Raw genomic sequence first — 21,829 nt, 5'->3', positions numbered from 1 at the left:
CTCGTCCCTATCCTCAATAATTTATGGCCATCAACTTTTTCTCTGTTGATTGCAAATTTCAACTCCCCCTTCTCCTCTTACCCCTTGTTTCGATTTTCCAAGTAAATTCTTGTAAAGGGCTGTCAGAAACAGAACTAGTTTTTATTTTAGCCGCATAAATTACAAATATCTGCAAATAAATTATTTCCTTTAGATTCGATAGTATAATGTAGTAGAACAGTGATAGACGATTAAAATAGGCTATTTACAAATAAATATTTTTATCGTAATCAATATTAACAATAATACTATATTACATTAAGTTATCATAGTGATTTGTTTGATAAATGTATGGTATGTTAACGTAAAGTGATGGGAAGGGCTGGCTCAGTGCAAATATTAACTTTAGCTGCTTCCTTTCACCTTCCGCTTAGAGAGCTGCGCCTAAAATCCAACACTGTCACAGACTTACATGATGAGACATTGAGAATACCTCTTCATCGAGATTATAATGGAAGGGTTTTAAACCAGACAGAACTCTTTTGTCGTCTAGGTTTAATGCCGAACTGTCGTAAAGAGTTAGTTTTTAATGTCTTCGTTGCCGACTTTCTTTATCTCGTCAGAAGTCAATTCTGAGACCGTTTCAGATTTCAGACGTTGCACCGAGTGGAATGTGAAATGGATTCAGTGTGGCTAAACTCAACAATCCGATTGCATGTCTCATTAAATATTTCCCCTTAAAGCAGTGAAAAACTTTGACTACAGTGCGAGACAGTGGGTTTGATGTTAATGCTTGATTTAAAATGTCTTTATCACTCGTGGATCAGAGTATCTCGGAAATTATCTTACCTATAGTCTTGACATTATGAATAAGGCTTCATCTCTATTTGAGAAACACTGATTAGATTAAGATCCATGTCCCTCCATGGGATTTGGCTGAGCGAACGATTATTTTTATTTTAGTTATATTTTTTACATTAATAACGATAATAGCAACATGAAAATAGCAGAACAAATATATTTAAAAAAACTCAAGATACTCATAAAATATTTTATCATGCGATTTTTTATTCATAAAGTAAAAGAAAACATATATACATGTAGCCTAGTTATTGGGGCACACCTAACATAATTTTATGAGGACTTGGTGTCTAGACTTTTATCGTTTGAACACTGATATGAAACGCAATCTAATGAAATAAATGTAAATGAACCATGTGGAAAGATATCTTGAGAAAGATTTAATCCGTAGACTTGAAAGTGTGCATGAAACTTTGTTTCTACGTAGACAAGGAATGAGTTCTAAGAGGTTGCATGTCCAACCATGGAATCTTGTTGATCGTTGGTGAAACCTATAATTGAGTAGGCTGACACAATTTCTCTTTTATTTTCTGGGGGATGTAAACATTTCTTTGCCGTATAACTGTCTGTCGTTCTATGTGTCAAATAAATGAGATGATAGACTTGAAATTTTGCATTTCATTGAGCGACCTGTTACGCGACACAATGTGGCATACTCCTACCCCGTATACTAAAAACGGGTGTGGGAGTGCCGATGGCCGAGCGGTTTGAGTAGTTGGACTTTGAGTTTGAGTTAGAGAAAGCGCAGGTTCAAATCCTGTCTGTGACTGTTGCACTTTTTATCAGTACCATCAACCTCGTACTGTATCGACTCTCCCCCTTATTCTGTTGGATAAGATCCTCGCACAGGCCAGAGTGGCCCATGAAGACGGACAGAATAAGGGGATCGCTCTCTCCTTAAAAAGAAAATAAAAAAAACGAAATTCAATGTTTTTAATGAAAAGTTCCATAACGGTGCTGTTAATTTAGTGTCACAAACCATATAATATGTAATGGTTGTGAGAATTCAATAAACATTATTACCATTTGTTTAAAAATTATAAGAATTGTTTAAAACATTATTGTATTATTAAACCTATAACACTTAACTATTAAACAAACTATGCGTGGTATAATTATTGGACAAATTTATTATTGTGGCAGGATTTATTGGTGAGGACAAAACTTTTTCCAAATATCCTTAAACACCGTCTAGTATCCCTTAATACTAATGAGTATGTATGTCTGTATGTATTTGTATGCGCTTAAAAAACTTGTATAAACGCACCTTATTTTTCAACTAATATTCTTCAAACTTGCCACACATTTGTAGCAGCCCTTTAGTGCGACTTTACTGCGACCTATCTAAAAATTGCAATTTGCTTGAACGAGTTAAAAGTATTACTAATTAATTCGCTAGTGTTCCTGCTATTTTCTAGTTGTCATTGTGATTACCTAAAAGACCATTTTAATAATAATATTTGCTCACGCTCAGCCAAACCCCATGGAGTAACATACACCATCAACGAATTCAGTGTTCCTCACCTAGGAATGAAGCTTCATGCAAAGTCTATAGGTCAGTTCTCTTAAGACTTTAAACCTATAATAATTTTTATTATAGTTTGCGGAAGTCTATCATTAGTGAAGCTGGAAACATTTCGTTTCTGTCTATTTGTCTGTATCCGTCCACGCGATGTGATGAAGACGATTTGAAGAATATTAGTTGAAAAATAAGGTGCGTTTATACAAGTTTTTAAGCGCATACAAATACATACAGACATACATACTCATTAGTATTAAGGGATACTAGACGGTGTTTAAGGATATTTGGAAAAAGTTTTGTCCTCACCAATAAATCCTGCCACAATAATAAATTTGTCCGATAATTATACCACGCATAGTTTGTTTAATAGTTAAGTGTTGTAAGACATAACTCAGTTCCAAACACAAAATATGACCTTCACAACAGTTTGAAGTGAAAATATTATACAATACCATGAATATATGAATAACAGTTATTCCTAATTTACTGCTAAAGGTGGGAAAACATTAAACTATTGTTATTAGACAACTGCAGAGATATATAAAACCCAGTTCTGTAAAAAAGGTACAGTATTACAGAGCAAACCGATGAAAATACAGTTTATTGAAAAAACCTTAAAGGATTAAACTTGATCGTAAATGATTATGATAAATGTATTTAAAAATAATAAATTTATAAAGATATCAATATCAAATTATATTCGTTGTTATATGTCAGACACCTTCATCTGCAAAGTAAAAATAACAAAACAGATTTCATTTTAACGTTGAATTTAAATATTTCAACATGTAAGAAATAATAGTATATTATATCAATATCATTAACAAATATAATAAGAGGTATTTGCACCATACACGGGAGAAAATATCGGATTTTAATTAATTTTTGGATTAAATTATGTAAATACTAATACATTCAGAAGTTGAGATGCATGTTCACTATGTTTCTATAAAGATGGTTTTAAATGAATTATATTAAATATTATTATTTTAGCGATGTACTTAACGAAACTACTGCGATAGTTGTGTAAGCAAAGTTTCTGAAGATGTCACACTTCGTTCCAATTTGTAGTTATTTTATTACGTGCATGAAGAATAAAACAGTTTAATTTGTTAAAACTATTTGAATGGAGCTACTATAATAGTTGTTTAATATTATTATTTTCATCGTTGAGTCCTCTTCTCCATCCAAAATATAGAAGTGAAGCTTAAAATTATTTCTATGTTAATAGAACCTTTATTTTGTACGTACCATTAATATATTAAAGAACGTATTAGATAATATTTATATACAATATAATATGTAAAGTTGCCAATCAACAAACAGAGTGCCCCAACTTAACATCTTCACAAGCCTTCTCCTAGTTGTTCTTTCTTGGGCATGGTATGGATGGGAATGTGTGTCCTGTGTAGGAATTAGTTGAAAATGTGATAAATATACTTAGGAAGTATCTACTTAACAATGAGCTTTCCATTGCACCCCAGCCATATTGAGAGAAAATACAAGCGAAGCAACGTACTGTCTTATATTATTAACACAAATTGGTTTCCTTTTTTGGCTTGAAATTTATTATTGACTGAGTTTGATTTGGAAGGATAACAGGATTTCAAACATTTGCTATAGATATATTTTGCAAGAATAGAACACTGCGATCTGATGATCAGACACTAGCCCTGTTCTGATCAAAATGGTAACGACGGAAAATGTTCAAAATCCTGTTGTTATTAGTCTTATATTTGGGAATTTTTAACTGTCCATACAGACCCTTAAAAAGTAAAAATTAATTATTTATATGTAAAATAGCTATATAATATTATACAAGTATGCAAATGTAATGAAAAACAAATGCGGAACATCCCTTTTCAGCTCTTACGTCCCAAATAGCTTGTCTTTTAATTTTAACCTGCAAACCAATTAAAAAAAAGTTCGTTTTTATTATTTTAACATTTAAAAATAGTAAAGATAATAGTCCAACCCAGTTATCAATATTATTATTAAGTTAATTTAAGAACATACAAATATATTAAAATTAATATTGTGTAAACCAGCGTTACGTGTTCCTAGGTCTGAGCATACCAATAAAAGAAAATCATGAAATTATTTTTTTAAAACGATGAATGGAAATTATTTGTATAGATAATTATTAATAATAAAGTGAGAAAGTAAATAGAATTGGTGAAATAATTTATAGCTACATTTGAAATAATGAAACAGGGATCGTGTGTTACTTCGACAAAAACTGCGGGTTTATATGCCGCAGTCATTAATTGTCTCATCAAATACAACAATGGAACTCGAAATGTGGTGAAATCTCCCACCTGGGACACACAAATTTATGATCCCAACATTTACGTGGTTAGTTCTTTCATGAATTCGTTCCGTTCATTTTATTTGTGTGTGGCGACTAACATACGAAACTTAATTGTATTGGTTTGTGGGCCAACACCACTGTTTGTCTGCTTTTGAAAACTAATAATCCTAATTTCGAAAATATTTACAAATTTTTATACAAAACAAGTTTGATACCACTATTGTTACATTATCAGAAGAAAATCGTTACTGTTTCCAAACAATTGTAATAACATAAATTTTTAAGGATATGTTTTGTGTAATTGGTAATAAATTTAATGCATTTGCACTTTTTCGAAAGATTAAACATTTTTGAAATTAATGTCTTATAAATTAAAATATATCTGTTATTTGGCTATCGGAAATTTACCACTGTTTTTTTTTTTCTATGAAACAACTAAAATGGCAAATTTACGTTATTAAATTATTTAAGAAAATTACAATTCAGAGGCTATGGTAGCTAGGGTAGGATATATTTGAATAGTAACAATGAAAGTAAAGTGGCACAGATCTAGCGGCAGACCTCAGAACTACCTGAAATTATTTTTCCGGACCTCACCAAATGTCGTCCGTATGAACGATTTATCTCCTGATTAGCTAATACAATCAAATGTATTACTCAGTGAATCTAGTTTGTATGACTATGATAGTTATTCTGCATACTCAGATTTAGTTTTGGTTTTAAAGCGAATTACCTATATTATTTATGATTTATTTTATTATACTGCATGCAATACAGATGTTAATTTTACTTTAAAGGATATTCAAATTCTATCTTATCTAATAAAAATTAATTGTAACGGGTGTTACATAGTTAAAATGTGTACATAACCTCATGAACTTACTGTAATCACAAAGTACTTAGAAGTGGATAAATAGTTGTTATATATTGAGTCTATTTGTGGAATATGCATTTAATGGTACTTAATTATGTAGCATGCAGATGTAATGTTGCATTTAATTAATTAACATTTAGTAGTTAAATGTAACTTTTTCCTACCACATATACAATATTACAATATCTCTGCGTTACACGAAGTTTTCGTTTATACATTAATTTAAATTCGACTAACAATATAATTTTTGACGTGACAACGTCTTAAATTAGGTTGCGGCTCGGAGTCACTCATGAAAAAGTGTAACGCCCGGTAACGTTACGATGCCCGTCCAGTGGGTCCGCCGCACGGGATCCGCACGGGATAAAGCAGATAACTGTGGGTCCGCCGCACGGGATAAAGCAGATAACTATGTTTATTCGTGAAAATGTGGAGTGCTTAGATTCGTCATTTACAACAACTACAACAATAAAGGTAAATAATTGTACACTGATATTTCATTATCGTAAACTATGATTGATTGATTAATTGTTAGATTGACACAAAAGTTGAGAAACTGAGTTTATAGGTTATGTCATACTATTGACAAATGTTGATAGTGTTAAGTACATTATTAGTTTAAATCACTCTGCAATCAATCGTAATTCAGTCGATTGAGAAGAAACAGCGCGTATTGCTAGTCAAACATTTAAAATAACAAATTATAACCTCTAACCTGTCATAACAGTGCGACCAAACAAACGAACTAAACCGACCAATCACCACGCGCGGAGTTAGAATTTAACTGTGTTTAGCAAGAATTTCAAATTCCAATTTTAGTAAATGTTTTATTCAACTTTACCATTTAAAATAACAAATTTTAATTAATTTCAAATTATGTACAATGTTTTAGTAAACAAAATATATTTCTATAGTTAAAATTTGTGCAATTCTTATTTTCATTCAATTCCTTGTTCCTATTGTGCAATTTAATAATATTCATATCAATAAATATTCTACCGAGAAAAAGACGTTGTCACGTAAAATCTTCGCCCGTAAAACCGACTTTACAGGCAACCATAATTTTTTTTTAAATTTAAAATACGATACAAATAAACTGTGCTGGCAAGATTTAATTTTAACTTTATTTAGGCCTATAATTTCAGGCAGACTGATGAAAAGGATTCGAACACTTTATATTTGTTCTAGTATTTTATATTAAACTAATTTTATAAATTGTAACTGACTACTTTCATTGAAAGCCACACTGCCTCTCTTAAAAATAATTATCAGTAGACTATTGCTATCATTTAACGTGTTGCTAGGCTAAAGTCTGAATAAGTAAATATTAAATATTTAAAGACCTGGTCGACCTGAAGAGTTATATACTGAGGGCACATACTGTACGTGATATATTGCGGAGACTGGAGCTCGAGACGGTCTCCCACGGTAGGTGTTCTGGGTAGGCCGGACCTGATCCAATTATTGTGGGATTTGTGGGATAGAGTGAACATGGCGCCGCCATCTTGAGGGATCTACTGAACATTTCCCGACAGTCTATATCATCTGAGGGTTCCTAGGTAATAACATATTTCTTCAAGAATCCTTTGTATATTCCTTATCATTTTAGGAATGCCAACTGTTCAGCAAGGATATTTCTTATACATAAATATACGTAAAATAACTTTTTGAATAACTTTTCGAGAAAGTATATGTGTATATATACTTTTTTATTTAGCTATGACTAAAAGATTAACAACTCTGAAAATCACACAATGTTGTATGACTGCACGATACACGTTTCTAAACCCAGAGGTATCATCATTTTTATAATATTGAAATCTTCTTCTTGCATTGAAACAATTGCATCAAGATCTACATTACATAATTTATTCTCGTCTTTATTAATCAATCGTTAAGTAAATGAACAAACTATTCCCAATAAAAATAATGATTAATATGTTCTTCTTCAAAAACACTGCCTAAGTGAATCCAAATTATTTTAATTTTAATGTGAGTTCTTTATTTTGGAATCAAAATTAATCTTCTCTTATATTTTAAGGTAGGCTACTGTAGATCTTTTAAATAATATTAATTTCAAGGTTCACTAGCAACTTAACGAATTACATAACTGTTTGGTAATCACTTTCTAGAGATGAGATAATACTTTTCAACGGTTCAGAGGTATTAATTATAGTGACATTTCAATTTGATACAAAATGAAAATGGCATACTAAACGCAAATGTATTGTCCTTTAATTCTAAACAGTTTAACTATATTACTATTAGTGTGCAAACTTGAATATTATTTTCCCAAATTTTTCTTGGTTTTCGATTAAGTAAAGCTTCCTAAAACAATATTAAGTGATATCTTTAAAGTGATTTTGTTTATGATATCGGTTATAATGTCTTGCGATAAACATCGTAGGCTAGGTAGATTATAATCTGAGATGATAAAAGCTGTTAAATACTGTTAATACTCAATCGTCACCGATTTTCCCAACACGCTTATTGTACGTAATACTCGTAGAACATACAAGAGCACGATACTCTTTAAAACCCAAAATATGCAATATAACTTATCAGTTTTGGCGCAGTTGTTATTTTATAACCACTCTCGGACAATGAAGTAGAGAACAATTACAAATAGATACATCACCTGTTATTTTAGCACGATCTCAAAATGACTTTTTCAGAAATTTGTCCAAGAATACGCGGTTATTTTAATTCCAACAGACCTTTAAGTTCGAAATTCTAAAAGAGTAGTTTTTACTCAGTAAATGAATATCTAGCACTAGCAATATCTATTTTGGGTATGTTTTCACCCTTTTCTTTCACTTTCTTCTTTCTGTTCTCTATTTTCGTATGTTTGGTATATTAATTATTAATTATGCTCTTGATTTTGCTTGCCCTAAGAAACAAATACGCAAAGGTCGAAGAAACCAGGATAAAGGATGGGTAACAACAGGTATTAAAGTGTCAAGTCAAACAATGAAAACATTACATGAAAAATTTAAAATTGGATAACAGTGAAGCGAATAAAGCTCATTATAAAAAGTACAAGAACGTATATTCTAAAACAATTAAGCAGGCTAAAGCTAACTATTTAAAAAAACATACTATCGCAATCAACTAATAAAAGCAAGGATGCATGGAAGCTAATAAAGGAAAAGTACAATAGTAGCAATGCTAATAATAACATTTATGTACGTATCAACGGACAGAATAGAATCAGATAAACAGGAAGTATGTAATATATTGAATAACCATTTTGTATCAATTGGAGCTAATTTAAATGAAAAATCAACTGAACCACCACTTAATAATGATCATTTCTTGGCGAGATTGGAATATCCCTTCTTCTTACATCCTGTGAAGCCCTGCTGAGGTTGTAAATGCCATCAAAATGTTAAAAAATAAGAATTCAAGTGGAGCTGATGACATATCCAATAGATTATTGAAGGCTTGTTCATATGCAATATGTAAACCCCTGTCTGTTATAATAAGCTCTTCTTTCCAGCAAGCTACTTTTCCATCTTTACTAAAAACTAGTTTAGTGATACCTGTATTCAAAGGAGGGGACAGTACGTCTCTTGACTGTTACCGACCAATTACACAAAATTTCAAGTCTAAGTAAAGTATTTGAACTTATTTTTTTTAAATAGATTATCACCGTACTTGCTCACAAATAATATTCTAACAGACAAGCAGTTCGGTTTTGTCAAGGGCCGCTCTACTGGTGAGGCATTGGCGACTTTTATATCCCATGTGGTCACGGGACTGGAGAGAAGACAGCGGACACTTGGTGTAATGATGGATCTGACTAAGGCGTTCGACTGTGTCAGTCATGACAGACTGATGGAGGGTTTGCAACGCCTAGGTTTTGCAAATGAGATACTGAGGTGGCTAGAGTCGTATCTTAGGGATCGAAAACAATTTGTCAAACTCAATAACCACTGCTCGGAACTGATTGAGATTACATTTGGAGTCCCCCAAGGATCAGTACTTGGACCAATTTTGTTTAACCTTTACATAAATAATTTAGTGCTCACTATAAACCACACGAAAATACAGTTATGTACGCTGATGATATTGCCTTCGTATTTTCTAATTACAGTACAGAAGAACTCGAAATTAACAGTAACGTAGTCTTATCACAGGCCTATCAATTTTTAAATAATCTGAATTTACATCTTAATTTCAAAAAAACACAATTTACAGAATTTAAAAAAAAAATAATCATCTTCAGCCTCCATGTGTTGAAAATAAACGAGAGAAAAAATAGAACACCCAATTATCAGTAAAATATTTGGGACTTCAGGTGGACGATGACTTGACTTGGCGATCCCACATAAACTTTGTGTGTGCCTCTTTGTCTTCATCGTCCTTCCTGATCTCCCAGTTTGCAAAATATCGCCATGTTCAGTTATTAAAAATAATATACTTTGGTTTGGTAGAGTCACGGTTGCGGTATGGACTTCTTGTTTGGGGGCTCGGCACCTCAGTACTTACTAAAAAGGGTTTTCGTATTACAGAAACGAATTGTGTGCGTGTTGTGGCTGGCATATCTCGCAGAAGTTCATGCAGAAATGCATTTAAAGAGCACAGCATTTTGACCTTTCCATCTTTGTATATTTTACGAGACCATTATCTATGCCAGGTTTCATTGTGCAAATGTAGTAGATGGAGCTGCTATACATGACCACAACACGCGAGCCCGAGTAGATCTGCGACAAACCCAACATCGCTCGGCTCTGGCGGGTGGACTGCCTCAAAATTCAGGGGCTAGGTTTTTTTGGAAGCTCCCTAGTCATTTAAAAATATAACTGAAAAAACAATTTTTAAAAAACAACTAAAAGAATACCTATTAGAGGGTTGTTTTTATTCGGTTGGGGAGTTCCTAGCCTAAAACTCTATTTTAATTTTAATAATCATTTGTATTCTTTTATTATTTAATGTAAAATTAGTTCCTACTCAGCTTGACTTTTCATACAAATATTGTATTTTTATATGTTATTTATTAATTAATGTACTACTGACTTTTGTCATACATGTAATACATGTCTACGACAATAAAAAGATTGAAATTGAAATTGAAATGTATTAATACCTCCCCCACCTGACGAAGAGGATAGATTCCAATCCTCGAAACGTTGTGTTATACCTTCTGTAACATATAACGATGGCAAATGTCCGAAATCGTGCTATCTTGTCAAGTAGAGGTAGTGTTTGATGCAATTGCATATAGAGGAGAAAACGTTTCGATAAGACAGTACGAGCATGTCCAGTATCGGTTTAATTGATATTCTCGGAGACACCCATTCGTAAAATCTTCGGTTGCCACGTGCGTAGATAAAAACAGCAACAGCAGCAACAACATCAATAATAATACTTCTTTAATGGATACTACAAAGTAAAATAATTAGGTTTAAAGCGTGATTTTAAAATGGAGGGTGAAAACTTAATAAAATTCAACAGTAGGGGAAGTGCGCTTAAATTGCACCTGTGCCTAAAATGCACCACTGATGTTGTGGCAAAATGAACAGACATACAGCGCTCCACGAGGGGACCAAGGTGAAGCTGTAACAGTTAAAAACGGTCACCCCACTCACTTGGGTTAATGAGGGAGTTGATTGCCGTTCATATAAAAAAACTTTTGTTTATTTTCACAGTGCGCTAGTTATCTTTGGTGATTTTGACTTTATGGTGCCACGATCCTGTGAAGGGTGAGTAAAATTCGTATTATATCAATATATAGTAGGCAATCTTAGCTTTTAAATGAAACGTAGTTCGATTTAAAATATGCAAACCTAACCTCAAAACACGAAGTAGTAGTTAGTTTCAATATGGCGATTTGCCTAAAATGCACCGCACCGGTTTCCCTAAATTGCACCATTTTTTTTTTTACTGGTGCAATTTAGGCTAATATGATGTTGTTCATTTCAGATGGCGAATAAAGGCAGAAAATACGGTATATGGAAGGAAGAGGATATGGAAAGGGCGATTGCGTCATTCAAGAACGGTGATTATGGGCATTAATGCAGTTTGTCGGGTGTACGGAGTGCCGAAAAAAAAACATTAAAAACGTCGCCTCGCCGGAACAAATACCTATGCAACTGATTCTAAAACAGGTGTTCGGTCGTCCCCAAGACTTGCCAGCTGAGTTGGAAAATGAATTGGTACAGCATTGTGTACTAGATTTAGAGAAAATGTTTCTTGGAGTTACCGAGGAAGATTTGAAGAAGTTGGCGTTTCAACTAGCTGAGGCCAATGGTCTACCGCATAGATTCAATATGGAAACCAAAATGGCAGGGGATAAATGGTATTATTCTTTTATTTTCAAGGCATCCACAGTTGTCTTAAAGAAAACCGGAGGCAACAGCAATGGCTGGGGCCAGTGGGTTTATAAAGGAGAGAACTGATATTTTCTACGATACCCTGACAAAAATAGTTGATGAAAACAAGCTGCAGGCCTGTGACATTTTCAATGTCGACGAGACTGCCCTTTCAACCGTCCAGAGGCCACGTAAGGTTTTGGCTCAAAAAGGCAAACATCAAGTAGGGTCAATGACTAGTGTAGAAAGGGGTACCCTGACCACTGGGATATTTTGTATGAGTAAAAGCTGTGTTTTTTGTACCACCAATGCTTGTTTTCAAAGGTTTGAGATTCAAACCGGAATGGAAAATAGGAGCTCCTCCTGGGACCACGTTTGACATGACTGAGAGTGGTTGGAGCAATGCTGAGGTATTTTTGAACTGGTTAAAAACCTTTGTGTCTTTTATCAAACCTAGTAAAGATAAAAAATGTCCCATTATGCTAGATGCCATACGTCATATACAAAAAATCTGGAGGTTATAGAATATGCCAGAGATCATGGGGTCATCTTGTTATCCCTACCATCACACACAAGTCACAGGCTACAGCCGCTCGATGTCAGTTTCTTTGGACTCTTGAAAACCAATTTCCACAAGGCATGTGAGGTTTACTTTAGAACTCATTTGACAAAAATTACTGTAAGCCATATAAGCCATCTACTGAACGAAAGCTATCCAAAATCAGCCGGTCATAGCTACGGCTATAAATGGCTTCAGAGCCACTGGGATTTGGCCTATAAACAAAGACATTTTTGAAGATCACGATTTTGCCGTTCATACTAATATGCCTGTTGTCATCAGGAACGACGCTGTCACAAGAGATCAGCCATATGATGACGTCAGACCTTCAACCAGCCAAATTATGAAGAACGGCTCTGACCGGCCTTTTATGCCAGAAACCCCCAGTTCCACTGCTTCCGTTGGAACCTCTAGAGCTAAGAAAACTACATCTATTAAAGACATTTCCCCTTTACCAGATTACTAGTGTTTTGCTAAAGAAAAAAAAGAAAATCAACTTCAACACAAATTGTTGAGGTTCTTACAAGTTCACCCTATAAAGCTGAGCTGTTATTGAAAGGAAAAGAGAAGAAAGAAAAGAATATAAGAATGAGAAAGAAACTCGAAGGGAAATCCTTAGCAAAGAATGACGCTAAGGAAAAAAGTGTTTCAGCAAAAAGAAAAATTAAATTTGTCTCCGCCAGAGGATCAATCTCGTTGCACGAAAACGGTGAAATTAAATAACGGTAGGTCTAACTTTAATGAGTCATCGTGGTTTTGCAAAATGTGCGAAGAGGAGAGAGAGGAAGGACATGATTCAATGTCTTAATTGTAGTGATTGGTTTCGTCATTTGTGTGGGGGTGTGAAACCATCCCAAAAGATGTTTAATTGCAATGTATGTAAAGATATGGTATAGTAAACTAAACGCAAAATGAAATCCAGTTATTTGAGTTAAAAAATTATGTTGATTTCATTGTATAACATAGTTAAGTTTTCTTTTCATGTCTATGATTCATAATAAATTGTTTTTTTTTTTATGATGTTTCGTGTTTTTATTCTTCCAAAACTTGATTTTAAATACGGTGCATTATTTAGGCATAATGGAGGTGCATTTTAGGCACATAAAGTGCAATTTAGGAAAAACTTTTTTTGTTTAATTTAGCTCGCAATTTTTTTAAATGGCTACTTATTCCAAAAATAGCCATGAAATCTTCTTTGTATATCCTTAATGGTAACATTGAAAAACTAAATATTAAAAAAAAATTTTTTCCTGAAATATACATGAAAGTGCTTAAGGGGTGCGACATAGGCGCACTTACCCTACTAACCAATTGGAGCGTCAAGCCAAATATTGTATACTGCCAAGTTATGATTCCATCAAGCGGCAGGCTGATGGCAGAGCGTGACGTAGTGCCTCATGGTACATGGGTAGTCTGGGGATACTGGTAAAGGTATGGTGTGACTCCGGTATGGTCTGCAAAAAAGATGACCAATCATTTTATCACTGATACTTCGGTCGAGAACGGTATGTCTGTGTAAAAAAATAGTTTATACGCAGCGAAATTGGCCAGATGTAGAAATTATAAATAATCGAGGGTCCATATAAAAAAATAAAACTACTTCAATAGTGAACGTTGAGTAAATTTTGAAGGACAAGTTAAACATTAAACTTATAATGTCCTGCACAATTATTATTATTCCTTTCCTCTCTCGTATGAATACTTTACCCATTATTTTAGTTTGCTTAGCTGGAAAACATGTAAGAATATTGGCTGTGAATCATTCAAACCATATCTATTAAATTTATGAATAAAACATACATACCACAATTCATAACGCTTACATGTTAAACATGATTTCGTCTTGTTGAATAAGTCACCAGTCTTCTTACATTATTGTTACAAATCAACAATATAATAACAATACAAATACAATATTAATAATAACAAAACAAATCAACAACATAATAATAAGAGTATAAGATATAATAGGGTTCTATAATAATTTTGCATATACACGGTGACATGGCAGATGTCCAAGTTCGCTTACTGTCTCACTAGAATATTTATCATCACTCAGAGTAGATCAGCAGTGAAGGTGTTAAATACGCGTATTATAGCTAGAAAATTGTTGTACAGTAGCTAGTACATCGTAAACAAATTCTCAGCGAAAAAATAAAGTAAAATATAGTAAAACAATAGTCCAAAGTCTCCCTTAATAACAAAACCGATCTAACTAGAATAATACGATCAATCTTTGGTCGCAGCCCTTTAAAATAACTTCACTGAAAACAGGAAAAACCGTTTTTAAATCTCTACGAGATATTACAGAGATTCATTTCTGTAACTTTTTGTAATTGAATGCAAGTAAGTAGGAAGACCGATATGGCTCCAAATTAAAATTAAAATTTTTACAGTATGAAAAAAGTATACGAATCGTGACGATAAAATTCCATTGCTTTTAATGATTGATTCATTAATTAAATTACATTTCATTTAAATATAATTAAAGAAAATTGCGTGGTTTAGAGATAAATATTATTTAAAAATATTTGTTATGTTATTAACTCCACTTATAGGGTTATCTATTTATATTGGAGACTGACCATAACTACACAAATATTGAAAAGAACATGGAAATTTTAGATATCGAAAGGAAAGGAGAGAAGTTAAACACAAAAGAAGAATTACACATTTATCTAAATTATAATAAAGATCCTCATAACATTTTAAATAGTAATCTGAAAAATAAGACAAATCCAATTTTTGAAAAAATTAAAATATTAAATACAGATTACTAATAAGAAAATTACAACTGTGTCATTTAAATTTAACATATGTTTAAAAGGTCCACATGTGTATATCTAATTGTTTATTATTTATTTAGAGGTTAATGTACACTGAAGATGGTTAAAAACCGAAACACGTGTATGTAATAAAAAGTTTTAATTTAAAGGGTTTTAGTTATTTTCATTACATTAATTATTTAAAAAATATGTGTTTTGACAGATAAAGAACCGAGTACATTGATCAGTGCTGTACTGTTATCAGGGCTGTATCAGGGCTCTGTGCATACTTTTATAGGTTATCTTTAGACAATATGATCTGATAAAATTAGAACTACGTAAGAAAGAAACAAGACTCAGTTTAAGGAATAAATGAATTAATACATTTTATTATTTCTGGTTATACAAATAATAATAATAACGCAACTTCTGTATACGTAATCTATTTTAAACAGTTGTCAGGCGTATTATTACAAATCATTACTAACATTTTTATTCTATAACACGTTCTAAAAAGGTACCTATTTGGACAAAGCTGCACAAATAAATTGCAATAGTTTGAATAACAGTTCTCCAACAACAATAAATAATGCGAATGCCTACACTAATGTTTTATGCTGCTAAATACTATTATATTGACATCAAATTAGAATATGCCATTAGACTGCAAAATAGGATGTGTTTGTGTGTGGAGTTTTAAAAGATTTGTTATTCTAAATGCATAACTTACACGGCCGGATATTGCTGGAGTGATTTTCCAGGTGAGTAGGGAAAGAACGTTCATACGTAGTCTCGTACTGCTGTAGTTCTGAGTGTCAGCAAGGAGATATCTACTTCCTCATAATAAGGTACAATTTGGTCGAAGATTGTGGCTAATATGTTAAAATCATTTTATAAATTCTGGAAAACCCTAAGTCTACGAGGTATGTACGTTAATCGAGTGACCCGCAACATGTTTTGCTGAAGAAAGAAAGAGGGATTTGTACCATAATCGAAATCCATATTGCCTATGAGCAAATGAGTCTTCACGAACACTGAAAGTCTATAGCTATATTTTCGACAATATGCTGCAGACAGACAGACAGACTCGAAAAAGAGATTAGTCAGCTCCCAGAGTAATTAGCTTCATTAACACTAAGCCAAAAGGTGTAAATTGAATACAAATGTTTTAAAATGAAAAGAGGTATTTTAACCTTTGGAAGACATCCTACGGGCTACTTTGGGTTAGTAGCTTGGATCAGACACCCTATTTGAGTCTGCATAAAATAATCATTTTGTGTCATATCGACCACTACAAGGGTAGCTAATTCAGCTCCTGCTCGACCATCTGTAGTTCCCAACTTCAGCCCACAGTGTATTCCGGACACAACTCCTGCCATTACTATCTCTTCTGTGGACGTATATTCTCTGTTATCTAATTTTGATGGATTCCCGCCAACTTAGAACATCAGAGCCACATGTGACGTCATGGCGGCGTCCCCAGAGCTACTTTTGATAATGTGCTAACTGTCCCTGCTGAAGTTTCTACTCGGCTTGTGCAGTTGTCCACTTTACTTCTGTTACGTACGTGTTCCGAGTATTACTTACCTCATTTGGTGCCCTCATAAAACTCATCTGACGATGATAAAGGAGGCAGCTGTTTGTGCACTCATATATTCCAAGTTACAAAAATGAACTGAAATATAGGATGCATTGACAGGTGTTAACCAAACAAGATGAGCATAAAAAAAAGAGAGAAAAAAAAAAAAACAGCGAATGAGTTCGAATTTAATTTAATTTACCAAAACAGTTACAGTGAATAAAATAAGAGTAACATTTGTAACTGTACTGTATATGGATGCAATAGCAATAAATACTCTATTTAGATTTTAGATTTGCTGCAACCATCTACTAGTGCTGTTCCAGCACTAACACTAACAGCTTTACTGGGCACTCCGAAAATATGAAATGAAGCCTTAAAAGTGTATAGTTTCAAGAGGCCAATAAAACAACTAGAGGTCTTCCTGAATTAAAATCCTGTTCAATGTGCAAAAGACGACAAAATCGATATCTAGCTAACACAGGAAAGAGGAAAAGAAAGTTTTCCTCAATATCGTCTTGCACAATACACAGGCATCTCAGTTGATAATCTCATGAGATAACACTCTGTGAAGACGTTTCTTTAGGAAATCTTGCTGTATGTTCATAACACCCAATTTGAAATAGATGTAAAGGCCATACACTTGAGAATTTCACAGAAAGATTTTGCGAACACATCAGACCTTTCATAACCCATGGTCCCCTTATGATCTAAAAACCAACAAAAAATAATCCATTGGTCCCGCTGAGAGAGGAATCGACCTGATAGTATTCTCAGACAAGTTAGAAGCTTAACACACAGGGAGTCTAACGCCTTCAAACCTAATAGCTATCAATGGAAATATTGCTTTGCCATTAAATCTCAAACAACTTATACTTTCTAATTGTAGAGTAGATCTAATTCTTCTAATTCTGTCCATGTTGATCCGCCAGTTCCGTATATGGCCACGTTCCAGTAACTGTAGCACCCACACCGCAAATTCCACCACATTACACTGGTAAGAGGGGTTTAAGAGTACACCCCTCGAAATTATGTCTAAACGGTTTGCTGAACGAAAATGTTTGGAGAATGTGCTCAGAGCCCATATGCAAACACATATTCTCTCAATTCTACAGTATGGCTGCAGCCATGGAAAAAGTGCTATTATCTTTCCTGCTGGAGGCGACAACAATAATGCAGAATGTTTGGTATTAAGTTTTATCGCTGGAAGAAGAGAGAAGATATATGTGTGCCTGTACTCGAACCATAGTCCCCACACGTTTGTTACACTTAAATGCCCTGGTACTTGTTATATTAACTACAATAAAGAAAAACAAAGTCGATGAAGGCGATTTGTCTTGTATGGTCCAAACGATAAACTAGGAAGCCACTTCAAACATCCACTCATAAATTCTTACCACGATGGATATTTTCTAAACTCTTTTGCCACTTTAAACTCTACAGAAACATTAGCAATGTATTGCCATCTACTAGTAAGCAACGCGAAACCGATGTAATGAATCATTATTACGGCAAAATGGGTCTATGCCATATATGCTAAAAATTACCAATAATTGATTAAGTTTTCCTCCTGAAAGATAAAAGTCAAAACCATCCTCTTATTTAGATTTTTTATTACCACTACAACAATATCCTATTTATTATCCTATTTATTAATGAGATGCGACACATAGCACTTGAACAAATGCCACTGCATTGTGAGCTTTATACGCTTGTTGTGTTATATAATGCCATTGTTCTCATGAACGCTCTCGTGTTTGTCAATCAAACGGTGGAGATGTTAGCGGATTATCACATGTCACTGGTTTTAATTTCGAATTTTGTTTGCATTATCACTCATTATCTAACCAAATAGAACATATTAGTGTGTGCTGTAATGTTATCAGCCAATAATTATTAACATTGTAAAACTTTTGCTATCATGTTGTTTATAACTTATCTTTATTGTTGATGTTCACTTGATTAAAATTAGAAGTAAGTATTTTCTGCACGCTGTGAAATCTGCATAGTTTGGAATCGGAAAAAATAACCAATTTATTTTTTTAATATATTAGTGTTAACTGCTGTATTTCGATATTTGACAAACATAAGTTATAGTACTGTCAAACATGTGAGTTACATGCATAAAAAGTGTAACTTAACATGTATAAAAAACCCTGTTGTTTTATTACTAATCATATTTTTAACTATACAAACCTGATGGTTAATGTTACTGAACGTCTTCTATAAATTTAAGAACCGAGTCGTTTGGAATGTGAAATAATGCGTTATTTACCTGCATATAAGCAACCATGACATAAGATATACTTATATATGCAAAAATATTAAGATTTTAAGATTTTAAAGATTTTTTGAAATTGAAATTGAATTGAAATTTCTTCAGATTTATTGTTATAATTTTGCCTCTGTTCAAATGGCATTAATTTTAGACCAAACTGTAACAAATTTATTTTTCTAATATTTTTTGTCTTAATTATGTTATTTAAATTTCTTTTATTGATCCACATCTCTACCTTCAAGGAGAAGGGGTGATTTTGAAATCCATCCAAAAAAACCTGGACACATATCTCTACGATCTGAAAGTAATTCTCAACCATCAATAAAGCTTGGACGGTGGAGCTTTCGGGTGATAAAATGTTGGAAATGCATGTATAAAGCATAATCAATCGGAATTTAAATGTATAAATATGTGTTTTGAATATTAAAACATTGTCTATCAATATCCATTATCATCCCTATAATAATAGGAAGAAGAAAATTCAATCCGATGTCTCTTTTCGTTTGTGTCACTGGTAATTTAAAAACGCTTTTATCTGAACGTATCCAAGCTTAGATTAATAAGGATTAAAAAATAATGATTAAATAATTGAATTTACGTTAGATTATTTTACTCACCGGACGATAACTATTTTTAGGCTTTAGTCTAAACTAGACTTAGCAGTTTTATAGTGTGGCAGGATGATCAGATGACACATTGTAGATTGATGACATGATAATATCAACGCCCCACTTGTAGAGACACACTCTTGACACAATAAACACTGATATGTGAAATGGCCTTTATTATATTAAGCTAAAAGGATGAAGCCTCGAGGACCTCATCCCCTCGCCCTCTCCTCCCCTCGGCTACATAGATTACTCTGAACATTAGATAAGACATTAGTACAGATTGTCCTTTAGAATGACAGCAAATTTCTGATATTCACAAGGAATAATAAAAATTATGAAAATAAAAATTCATAACTTTACGATTGTTACATAGAAATCACTTCTATTATCTTGAATAAAAAACCACTTTTGCTTTAAATACGATAAATTCATTTGTTTTAATAAAATATTGCTCATTTCAAAAATTGATTATTGATTATGTAATGTGCTAAATTTTTTATTTTGTAATTTTGTATTTTGTATTAGTATTGTTGTAAATTTTTGTATTTTGAATGTGAGTGAAATATATTTTACATGTTATATTTCACTAAATAATTAATATTATAGGAGAGTCAATAGTAGATTATTAATGAACTTCTAGTACTGAATAAAAATTTTTCAAAGTTTGGACATTATAGAGTGGTACTTTAGAGAAGATAGAGTTTATCTTATTTTTTTAGAGTTTACTTTTTACCTCATACAATGATAGTACAGGCTCAGTTTAATTTAAAACATACATAAATATCACCCTCAATTTTTTAAATAAAAAAAAATTGAGTTTGAAAACTATAAAGACGCAATCAAAAGTAACGGAAAGCCGCAGAAGCCATACAGCCATAGTGATGCATAAAATCCAGTTGGCACAGTTTTATTATTTAAGTATGGAAGTTGGTATAAAGAAGAGTCATTTTGATAACGTTTTATTTAATTAAACTGCCTATTTTTACAAATAAGTCAACATTAATTTTAGTTAGGATGGCTGTTTTGGGAATAATTGAAGGTTTTGTACTTGTTTTGTGCTATATCATGTCCTGTAGCTGTCATGTAAAATTGAAATAAATAAATAAATAATGATTGATAACATGTTTTAAGGAACAATAGACAGTAATACATAATTATTTTAAAGACATACATATAAAACAAAAGCTGTACAATGTAGTACTGAAGGATCCGGTAGAACGTGACAAAAAAGATATCACACAGACAGACAGACAGACGGACATAGTGCCTTTTATCTTATTACCAGAAATAAATAGAGTATTTTCTTCCACTTAGAAGAATCTACGTACCACGTTTCAAGTCTCTAGGATACCATGAAACGTCTCTAGGATGTCTGTAGGTTATCATGAGTTATCTCTCAGATGGACAAACGGACTGCTCTTTGAAATTTTTATCTTAAAATCTACAGACTTCTTTCTCCGACCATATGGCGAATGGTTTTGTTCCTTAAACCAAGCGGAATATGTTTAATATGTTGAATGGATAAACAGTTTCAAATCTCTAAGACCTTTCTATCTTGAGGCGCAGAGGATATTGGTTATGCTTACAAACAACAATTAGCCTTACAAAATGGAAATTATTAATTCACATGCAGTCTATATTTCTAACGTATACACGAACATAATTGTTAAATTTTCGAACTAATTTTAATTGTTACTCATTTGGAACCAGAAACTGTGATGGCGATGTCATAAAATTCAATGACGTAACAATGAGAACTATAATTAAAAAAGAACATTTTTGACGCCTACTAACTGCTTCGGTTTTTTATAGAGATGCAAAGACTGAATACAGTTTCAACTTTGGTATAAAAATCAAATCAAATTAAAATGTTTTGGATCTGAGGAACACCGTATACATATACATGCAGAATATTCACCTTCATTCTGAATACGTAGTTACTTTTGCTTGTTTGTTTTGCAGTTTGAATACAAAATTCTAGCAGAAGAAAAATATGCTTTGCTCTGTTAAAAATCTCTATTATATTAAAAATGTGGTTATGAGGACTATTCACTACATAAATAAGACAATAGTATCTATAAAACGCGTAGGCGAATACCCCTGCCAGTTACAATTTGAAAATAATAATGTTTAATATTCGTTTGTCTACTGAATTGATACGATAAGATTGGACTAA

Source organism: Homalodisca vitripennis, chromosome 1 (genome assembly GCF_021130785.1).
Source record: "Homalodisca vitripennis isolate AUS2020 chromosome 1, UT_GWSS_2.1, whole genome shotgun sequence".
Taxonomy (NCBI): domain Eukaryota; kingdom Metazoa; phylum Arthropoda; class Insecta; order Hemiptera; family Cicadellidae; genus Homalodisca; species Homalodisca vitripennis.
The sequence above is the reverse complement of the archived record's forward strand: the minus strand, read 5'-3'. Positions refer to the sequence as shown.